Here is a 9,401-nt window from a genome sequence, read left to right on the forward strand (position 1 = left end):
ATTAGTGAAATAAATCAACTTTTTGATGATATTCTAATTATATGACCAGCACCTGTATGCTGAAGTTTCTTGCTCGGACGGATTCTTGGTACTCCGTCCATGAGCTTTAGAGAGTTCTTGATCATGCTTGCATGTTTTGTCTTTAACAAGTGTGTAGTTGTATTTTCTGCAGAAGTTTGGGATGTTTGAGTTGTTTACTGTATATGGATGTTTGTGGTCATTACTAAATACTGATTCTCGCCATGAATATAGCCATAAAAGCTGGAATAGCGTTAAGAAAAAAATATTGTTTATTTTTATTTGTTTGCTTGATTTCCTCCAGTGAATGTGTCCGTCATGGTTGTTTATCGGTCTCTCAACGGCGATGTTGCCAGTCAGTTTAATGAGGTGCTCGGGCCAAATGCCCCCCCACCTGGTGTGCCAGCTCAAATTGTTACCAAATGACTGAGAAACTACTTACACATGAAGTCCTATATGCTGAGGCAAGCTCTGGAAAAAACACGCAATACACATACTCATAAAATGTATATAGCTTGAAGTCTGGATAAAAATCTAATTTTGTGGCACATTAGACCTCCCAAACAGAATCGTGACTCATATCATTGTGTCTGTTGTCTTTATTATTTGAATGTTTATTTTGACTCCTGGTGTTTAGAAGCGCAGGTCAGCCCTTAAGGTTCGGCTGTAAACATTCTTTGTCTTGTAAATGAAGGGAACCCCTGCTCAAAATAAGCTTGGAAAAACAATTCAATAGCTTCCTCTCTATAAAGTTTGCTTGAGCATATTGGTGCTGATATCCAGAATGGTGATGAATGTTATCGGTTCAGTTTTATGATGTTTGGATTTTTGAGGTTGCTCAGTTCAACTGATGTCACAGAAGTGTGTAGAAACGAACACGCTGGAGGAAAACAAGATTTTACTGCAATGATTCACCATTGTTTCCCCGAAGTCCCTTGAGGGTTGTGCAACACAACCTGATGTTCAGAGTCTGTGAAGCCTCTCGAGATATCTGGTGCATTGGTGACGCTTGTTTTTAAAGTGAAGCCTTTTTGAAACCTTTTAGTATTATTTTGAGACTAATATAACCATCAATTATTTTTTTGTTTTTCTGAAGCTAATATTTCAATAACATTACACTACAGAATATGTTTTAGGCGCGGGACCATAAAATGTTCGTCCAATCATTGCATTCTGCCCAAATGCAATGATAGGATTTCCCACTTGTCTCTCAAACTATGTATTTGCACACCGTCTTGCACCGGTGTCTTCCATAGTCATTGTGTTCTGACAGGAAAGTTGGGGTCTTATGCTCAATTCTAGCTGGCTATATTGTTAGCCTTTCTGAAATTGCGTACCCTTCCTTGAAGTTGTATTAAAGGGATAGTTCACCCAAAAATAAAAATTCTGTCATTATTTACTCACCCTCGAGTTGTTCCTAATCTGTATAAATGTCTTTGTTCTGATGAACCCAAAGATTTTGGGAAGAATGCTTGTAACCACACAGTTCTTGGACCCCATTGACTACCATAGTAGGAAAGATGACAATGGTAGTCAAAAGTGCACCAGTACTTCTTTCCTACATTCTTCAAAATATATTTTGTGTTAAACAGAAAAAGAAATATTTCCTACTATGGTGGTCAATGGTGGCCAATAACTGTTTGGTTGCAAGCATTCTTTCAAATATCTTTCTCCGTGTTCATCAGAACAAGGAAATGTATACAGGTTTGAATCAACTCGATGGTGCGTAAATCATGACAGAATTTTCATTTTTCGGTGAACTGTCCCTTTAAGATCAATCCTAATATTTTTGGTTTAGTAAAGCTGGGTGCACACTGTATGATTTTAGTCACGATTTGACCGTCTGAGCAAGAATCGCGAAAGATTCATATGGTCCTAGGCCAAAATCTGTAGTCCTCGATTGCTAGTTTGATACGTTTGTTGACAGTCGATTAAAGAACATTGTGATCACATTTTTATTTCAATATTCCACATTTTTATTGTCAGTGTCCAGTTTTCAGACAGTCCTGCATTGAGGCTTCTAAGATGACCAATGATCCATTGTAAAGTCTGACATGGAACTATCTCTTCAACCAAACTCTAAAGTCATTGTGTACATCTCAGAACTTTCTTCATGATTCAGTAGTCTCCTCCCATTGCATTGTGATTGGTCGACACTGGATCCAGTTTTTTTCCCCTGAGTTTTGATTGGTCGACCGATTTCACGTAATACTCGTGTTGTTGCTCTACCATTTCCGCATTGAGTCGTAACTAAACTTATTCTTTTGACGGAAAACAAACTTGCTGATGACAAACTTTATTTATTTACATATTTTTAATAACTTATTTTATTAGATTTAGGGTAAGGGTTTGGGTTAACAAATATTTAACTGTGATCATTACTTACAGGCATACACTAAATGATGACATTGATAAGAGCAAACGTTAGAGACCAAGAATTGCAACATACTCCCCAAATTGCGGCTATATAAAGTGGGAGGAGTTGGATCTGGATCCAACCTCGCCCCCTGGATCTTGTGTTCTGCAGTAAGGACCATCTTTCGTTTTTCATATATTTGACTTTAACTTATCTTATAAAAGTTTGTACTTTATCTAAAGAATTGCACAAGTAACTGTTCTATTCCTCACAGTATTTTAGTGTAGATGGCCCAGAGCTCTCTTACAGACACGATGCTTGTATCATTTGACTACTTTTCACCCCCAGATGAGATGACCATGTATTATGTCTAAAACAGCTTCCCTCAGACCGAGACGTAGAACTAGATCCCACAGTTTACAGCAGTCAGTCAACAGAGACAGACTGTTTATGCTGTACTCTATCCTCATGTAAATGTTTCTCTGAGTTCTCATTGCTGGATGTTGTCGCCTTATTTGACGTGCTTCAATGCGTCTACACTTAATCCCTCAAAGTGACATCATGCTTTCCCTGGATGAGTTGTCAGAAGTGAAATGACGGAGGGAAATGAGCTGAAGGAACACTCAGGCACACCTGAAGAACTGAGCTGCAGTTTTGTTGAAGGTTGATACTTAAATTGTTTTATTGTGCCGAGACGACAGAGAGCATGAGCTCATTTCGTTTATGTCATTGTTCGACCATTGTCCCGAAATCAATCAAAGAGTTTGGATCGGAGAACTCTAATATTGGCTATGTTTTCATAACCACAATTATGGGAAGCCGAACAAATATGTCAATAAATAACGTGCAAGTGTGACACGCTAGTAAAGTATTTCCTTGTGTACTGGAAAGTATTGGCAAATACAGACGCCAGAGACCGTAGCATTGGAGAAAGACCTTTGAAGGAAAAGATTACCCAAAAATTAAAATTCTGTCATCGTTTGTTCACTTTAAACACATATGAGATTTTGAAGAACGTTGGTAACCAAACAACATTGACTCATAGTATGAACACCAAACCACAAAGACATTTCTCGAAATATCTTTTTTTGTGTTTTACAAATCATAAACTCTTAGAGGAAAGGGTTCTTTGGGTTTTATATAGAACCATGGGGTTCTTTCATCTTTTTCAAAGAACCTTTTATGCCAAAAATGATCCATAGTATCCAATAGGGTTCTATTTAAGGGGAAAGAACCTTTTTGGGGCAAAGAGTTCTTTGGGCTAAACTTTGCTTCATACTTTTGCAGTATTCTGCCATAAATGTAATTGGCTTTTACATTGCTTTGTTAAATAGGCTATGCTTAATTGCAAAATCATGTTTGCATACAGTACACTGCATTATCATTTTTATGCTATTTTATTATTATTTAACATGTAACAAACATAAGGGCTTAATGTAATAATATGGGTACATCATTTCCAGTGTTGGGTAAGTTACTCTGAAAAATTAATTAATTACTAGTTACTAATTACATATTCAATAGTGTAATTCGATTACTGTACAAATTACTCTCTCCAAAAAGTATTTAGTTACTTATTACTAATTACTTTCTATATCCTACAGCAACCTTGATTAGTTAAGTGATTCAAGGATAGGAAAGAGCTCTTTTAATTCATTCAAATAAATAATATTAAACTACATAAAGTACTCTTATTAACTGACCAAAGTATTACAAATGTGAAAATTATACATTAAAGCATAGATGGGGACATAAAGTTAGACTTTGAATTTTGATGTCAATTCCACTATTACACACATATATTACACAAAGTATTTAGTTTAATTACATCAAAAGTAACTGTAATTAAATTACAGAAAAAAACAAGAGTAATCCCTTACTTTACTTTTTCAAGGAAAAGTAATTAAATTACAGTAACGAATTACTTAGTAACTAGTTACACCCAACACTGTTCATTTCTTTCTTGACCTTGTTTGCAACATAAGCAGCCTGCCATTTGTATTTAAAATGCCATTTGTATTTATATTAAGTTTTATTTTAGATGTTTTTTCAATAACAATCAAAACTATATCGTAACTTCGTTTTTGACATAAAAGTAATTAACTTAAGAGATATTATGATTGTCTCGTGCGTTTCGTCGACGCGCGCAAAACATGTTTGAATTCCAAAGGTCAAGGAGAGTCAAGTGCATCGCGTCGGGTTAACAGACATTTCTGTGGTAAGAAATAAATGATTTTGTTTCATAAATTACATGTTCAAACTTAAATGATCTTGTGTCAGAATAGTCTGTGCACAAAGTATCTATGGAATATATTTAAAGTAGCAGATGAATCATTTAAAACGAACAGTGTGAAGCATTGTGGCAGCCAGCATTGAATTAGACTTAACGTTACAAGTAAATCATGTTTTATTTTATATATTAGCGTTCATAGAACTGGACTACATGTCTCAGCAACCTGTTTGCAAAGGAGTTGTCAGTGTTTCTGCGGTATATCGCCTGCCCGCTCGCAGAAGCAGTACTGCGGGGTTCACTACAGAGCATCACTACAGCGTGCGTCGCGTTGTACAGGGACCGCTGAAGGAAGCGCTTGTTGCGATGTGATTTCAGACTGTTTCTCCGCTCAATTATATCAAGTAACGTTACAGCAGACATTTTTTAAACAGTGGGTGAGTATATCATTATATTATGTTGTTGCATCAATAAATATGTTTATAATACATTTAAACATGGTTTTTGTTCCTTGTTGTTTCTGTGTTTAGCATCAGAGAGAGAGAGAGAGAGGGAGAGAGATGTCGTCTTGATGTTGTCATGTAAGTATGTGATCAAATTGATCTAAATTTGTTAATGTTTTAATATAAAAGGTAGTGTGCATGTGGTTTTTGTGTTGAAGATGCTTCATGAAATCATGCACGTGCGATTTGGTAAAAACCTTTAGAGACTGCTGACAATCAACATCTTAGACGTGTAGAGACAGAAAGAAAATGTGTAAGTAATTATGTTTGGTCTGGAATGGGCCTGATGTTTATTTCTTACAGACACCTTACTTTTTAGTTCATCTGAAACTGTGTGCCAATACCTTATGTATTGTTTTTATGTTTACAGTGGTGTTGCAGATCTGGAGAGGGACGCTTGCACTGCTCATTTGACCATTTCTCTTCCGTTTGGACAATGTAAGTTTTAAGTTGACTAGTTTCTGTGTTTTTATTTTTTATGTAATACATTAGGTGAAACAGAAAATCTAATTGAGGGAATTTTTATTCTCTGTTACTCATTAGATGTTAAATGTTTTTTTTTTCACGGTTCAGCACAGCTAACGCCAACAATACATTTTTATAGCGCTTCAATACCCCTTGTTGAGAAAAAAACAGCATCAGAATGAATGGTGTCAATATCCTGACTGAAGACGTAGAAGTGACAGAGGCATTAAAGTAACTTAAAGCTGTCTGTTCTTCAGTGTGACATATGCAATAAATTTCCTTTAGCACTCTTTGTTTGAACTTTTTAGCGGCTACAAAAGACTGTCTATCCTGATTCCCAAATTGTACAACCATATTTATGATGTATTATGAATTGCTTTGCCATTATGAACCTTGTGATTTTTGGTTTAATGTGAGTTTGTACATTTAAAGACTTAACTATTTGTGGTTGAATGCTCTCACACTAAAATTACTTTTAGTGTTGTTTCACTAGTAAGTTAACATTTTTCTTTAATTCTTAGATTATGTATCATTTATTTTGGTGATATTGCTTTCATTATTTATGGATGATACTGGTGTTATGTTTACAGTCATTAAAATATTTAATAATCAAACTGTTCTACTAAATGTTTTTTTATTCCAAATGTAATTCTACTGTGGTTACTTAAGACAATAATAAATATTTGATCATATTTTCAATAAAGGACAAATAAAAATGAAGTCCATAAAAATGAACCATAAAGATAGAACTTTAAAAGGTTCAATAATAGAACCTTTTCCCAGTCTGCAAAGAACCCTATAGGGTTCTGTTTATTGAACCCTTAAAAAGGGTTCTTTATGGAACCTTTAGGCCCGATTCACGCTTCGCGTCTAAAACCGCTCGGAAAACGCGAGCCGGCACTCCGAGAAGTTGAACTATTTCCATCTCGATGCGGCGCCGACGTGCCTAGAAAAATGTGCACGCCTACGAATATGCGCGTTGAAAAGACGCTAAATGTGAATCGGGCCTTAAGGGGTTCCATATATGAAGCGCCTGATAGAACCTTTTCTTTTAAGAGTGACAGGATTTGAACGATACTAATGACAGAATTTTTATTTATAAAAGAACAGAAGCATCCTGATATTTCTGGACGCTTTACATTTTGGGTCACCTCGTCTCTCCCCCCTCTCCTGCCTGTCCGTTGGCAGATTTATCAAGGGCTTTTGTCCAAGTGAGGTTCATGTTAGGGTCAGTGTACTCACTGTGTACCTAACACGCAGACAGGAAAGTGATCAGTCCGTTTATGTTGTCAGCTAGAGCCTGATCTATCCAAACCCATCTGCGTCAATGCAATGTAATGACCGTGTAGCATCGGTTCTGATGAAGTGCTTTGTCTCAACGTTAGTGATGATGACCTGACGCGGTAAACATTACCAGATCTGATGAGTGAACGCTCTTACGTTTTACGTTTCCTGTAAATGCCCGTCTTGATTTATGGCGTCTGGTAAAAAACTCGAGGCTTTATTTTGCTACTGTCTTTTCTTGTCAGGGCAATTCGGTGACAAATGCATATTATGTTGGACTAATGTGTTTCTAACCAAGCCATTCTCGGATGTCATTTACATCTATAAGGATGTTATTATGAAAACCCACTTTCCTGTACTGAAACCTCTCATGGTATTTAAAAGGTTGCAGTAGATCAGCAATTTTCTCTAAATTAGCTGTGGATCATTATTAGCGATGCTCATATTACAAGCCACTAACCATAATCTAGCAATTCAGTTGTGCTGCACTTGCCCTGTCCAGTTTGCTGTGAACATGAATGATTATTGAGGAGCTGAGTGTACTGTTACTAATGTTACTTTTGATTTATGATGTTCACCTGGTGGGCTAGATAACAAAATAGAAATCCCAATTTACATTGAGGCACTAAACTATATACAGAATATATACTAGACATTTGGGTCATGCATTTAGGTTCTGGAATAAAAAGCCCACTTTTCACAGTCCAGTTACTTGGTGATGGATAAAATCAAGTTAAATATCTCATGTTATGGAGATATAACTGACTGGGATGTCATGAATCTCTTGAAGTGCAGTTTACTTGTGGTATGTTCCCTTTTTTAAACAAGAAGTTGGGACATATTGAAAATTTGAAGATTTCTTTTAAATAGCCAATAGCCAATAGCTTTTGACATAACAGCTTTGAAGCATCATTTGGGCAACTCCATACAATTGTCAACCTTAAGATGAAATACTTGATTTCCACCATAATGATAGGTCAGATGTCAACATTTGGTGGTTTAAATACCCATGTGAAGTCTCTCTTACACACCGGACGTGACCGGTGCGACACGACAAAAGACATTAAAAAACTCATTATAATTATAATTATGCATTATAATTAAAAATTTTGTCCACACTGGATGAGGCTCGGCGCGACGCAAGCAGGTTGTCATGTTGTGTCGCGCCTGTCGCGTCCGGTGTAGAGACAGTGCTAAAGTTTTTAATGCATTTTCTTGTGTTTTAAAGCATAGTCTGCTATAAGTGAATTTGTCACATCCATAACGGTATTCCTCCATACGGCATTCCATATTCCTCAAATGCATGGGCACATGAAAATGAAAATACATATTTTATAGTCTTTAAAGAGCCATTCCTTTGTTGGGTATTATGGTTTATGGTTTGTAGATTTTAATTCACAAAAATCCAGTATATTGTCTATTAAAAATGTGGTCCTTGTTTATCACATCCATAATGCATGTACATTTCCCTCTTTTAGAATAGAAAACTTATAGACTTATACATTTTCTGATGTCTGGACTCTATCGTCAGGGCCTTAATAAAATATAAACAGATGATTCAATGTATTGGTAATAAATACATTATCTGAGAATAATTTTTGGATACATCTTTGGGTGCGTGATGAGCCATCAAATATTTTCTAAATTTTTCTGGAAACCTGCAAATTTTTTGAAACCTCCCCACAATAGAATAAACTTTTATGAGCATAGGCATACCGATGATTTAAAAATCTAACATACAGTGACACACTTTGTCTTAATGTTTGGCTGAGAAGACTGTACTGCCCCAAACTCATGCCATTGTTAAACTACTCAGACAAACAAATCAATTTTGCTGACGGCTACACTGTAAAAAAAATCCGTTTTTTTTACAGATTTTCAATGTATAATGTCAAAAAATATATTTGGCGGAATTTTACAGCTTTTTTTACAGTTATTACAGTGTATAGTATTTTAGGTGGATCTCAGCCATCAAAATATTCATTAAACTGGTACTCTGTATAAAATTATGGAAACATGTCAACAACGGTTTATACAATACCTTAACTAATCAAATGAAGTTAATCAATGGTTAATTATGGCAACTCTACTAGTCAAAATTCATTAGTCAAAATGTAAAAAATAATAAGTTAAAATGACTTGGATCAGAAATCTAAGGCTGCACCAATTTAACAGTGTATAAAAGAAGTTATTTAACATAAAAACATCCCACACCTCACTGTTTTGTATGCAGACTATGATGTACTGTAAGTGAAAATGCCCAGCTCAATGCAAACTGAATCAATGGGAATCCACAGCTCAGACAGCTCTAAGCGATGAGATTATTTAACTTATAAAGCTCAGTTTTATATATGAACACATCAACCTCACTTGCAACACAGCGACCTTTGTGTGATCTCAGAGGAGAAGAAAAAGACAAAGCGGGTTAAAGAGAGAAACACTGTTACAAGAGAGGGAATGTGTGTGTGTGTGTGTGTGTGTGTGTGTGTGTGTGTGTGTGTGTGTGTGTGTGTGTGTGTACCCATACATGGAAGGGTGGGGGTGA

The 9,401-nt window shown here is 36.0% G+C and overlaps 1 long non-coding RNA gene across 2 annotated transcripts; it reads left to right on the top strand.

The window, feature by feature from the left end:
* Nucleotides 1-4,580: 4,580 nt before the first annotated feature.
* LOC130564208 (uncharacterized) lies at nt 4,581-6,137 on the top strand. Of its 2 annotated transcripts, XR_008964216.1 has the most exons (5): nt 4,581-5,041; nt 5,135-5,185; nt 5,266-5,360; nt 5,478-5,545; nt 5,712-6,137. It is a non-coding gene; the product is annotated as an uncharacterized LOC130564208 (long non-coding RNA). The 2 variants fall into 2 exon arrangements; XR_008964215.1 differs by having other exon boundaries at nt 4,581-5,185.
* The last annotated feature ends 3,264 nt before the right edge of the window (nt 6,138-9,401 follow it).

This window comes from Triplophysa rosa, linkage group LG13 (genome assembly GCF_024868665.1).
Source record: "Triplophysa rosa linkage group LG13, Trosa_1v2, whole genome shotgun sequence".
In the NCBI taxonomy this organism is placed as follows: domain Eukaryota; kingdom Metazoa; phylum Chordata; class Actinopteri; order Cypriniformes; family Nemacheilidae; genus Triplophysa; species Triplophysa rosa.